The sequence below is a fragment of the Peromyscus maniculatus genome, chromosome 1 (assembly GCF_049852395.1).
Source record: "Peromyscus maniculatus bairdii isolate BWxNUB_F1_BW_parent chromosome 1, HU_Pman_BW_mat_3.1, whole genome shotgun sequence".
NCBI classification, from domain to species: domain Eukaryota; kingdom Metazoa; phylum Chordata; class Mammalia; order Rodentia; family Cricetidae; genus Peromyscus; species Peromyscus maniculatus.
The window spans coordinates 18,970,838-18,972,257 of NC_134852.1; the positions used below are offsets into that span (position 1 = coordinate 18,970,838).

The window sequence follows — 1,420 nt, forward strand, 5'->3', positions numbered from 1 at the left end:
AAAATTAAAGGTGCTACAATCCTGTCCAGAGAAAACATACATTTTTTAGTAAACATATCTAATATTTCCCCTTACAATAACAGAGAAAATCTCCTTTTATAAAGAAAACATTTTTAACATTCTTCTTCAGTGAGATAGCTATATAATCAAATAAAGTGGTGAATATTGTATTTAAGCTAACTTCGTGAAATAATGTATAATCATAACGTATTTCTAGAGTCTGTTGACTAGGATACATTTATTTATGTCTTTCATAGGAATGAAAAAAACTGCAAACTTTGCAATGGGAATTTTCCTCTTCTCTTAGATTACAGTTGGCATGCTTGGCAATTCCTCAATTCTATTTTACTATGTCGTTTTGATATTCACTGGAAAGCATATAATGCCCAAGGACCTGATCCTAGAGCACTTGACTTTTGTCAAATGCTCTTCTCTCATCACAAAAGGCATTCCACAGACAATGGCACACTTTGGATTTAAGGATTTCCTGGATGACATTAGATGTAAATCCATATTGTATATTTACCAAACAATGAGAGGGATGTCCCTATATGTCATGTGCCTATTGAGTAGCTTCCAAGCAATCACAATCAGCCCCAACAACTCCAGGTGGCACAAGTTTAAACAAAGAACCACCAAGCACATTGGTCCCTCCTGCTCTCCCATCTGGCTTGTGCACATGCTGTTAAATATCTTGACTCTAGCAAGAGTATTAGGCCCCATTTACAAGAAAAATATGACTAACTTGGTGAGTAATGGGTACTACTCATGGTTTGTTTCTGGCAATGTGGCAGTTGCACTGTACATGTTCTTACTGTGCTTCTCTGATGGCCTGTGTCTGGGTCTCATGGCCTGCTCGAGTGTCTCCATGGTGAGTCTCCTCTACCGACATCAGAGACAAGTCAAGCATATCCACAGTGCTCACCTCTTTATGAAAGTCTCACCTGAGGACAGAGCCACCAAACTGTCCTAATCCTGGTGTGCACATTTCTCATCTCTTACTCGGTGTCATCCATCCGGCTTGTCTTTAGGACTTCCTCCAACGGTCCAATGCTATGGGGAGTAAGTGTATTCCTATATCTAGAAATTTGCTTTCCCATAGTTTGCCCCTTTGTTCTCATCAGCAATATCAAGTCTATTTCTAGCCTGTTTTCACCCTGCTGTGGTAAGAGATAGCTCTCTCCAAATCTGACATGAGCCCTGTTTGTCCTTTCATATGTATTGGCATAGTGTTTTTAATCTTTTGTATAATGCTAAGACTGAATTTTGAAGATATTCTTCATCCTGTACCTGTTTCCTGTGTCTGATGGTCTGATCAATAGTCATTTTATTATAGCTTTTTCTTACAGAGTTTCTTATCCAATAATGAGAATTGTTCATATATGTGAAATCATCATATTATACAAATTAGTAGATAACA

The 1,420-nt window shown here is 37.9% G+C and overlaps 1 pseudogene; it reads left to right on the forward strand.

The window, feature by feature from the left end:
• The first annotated feature begins 259 nt into the window (after nucleotides 1-259).
• On the forward strand, nucleotides 260-1,176 carry LOC143271984 (vomeronasal type-1 receptor 3-like; annotated as a pseudogene).
• The last annotated feature ends 244 nt before the right edge of the window (nucleotides 1,177-1,420 follow it).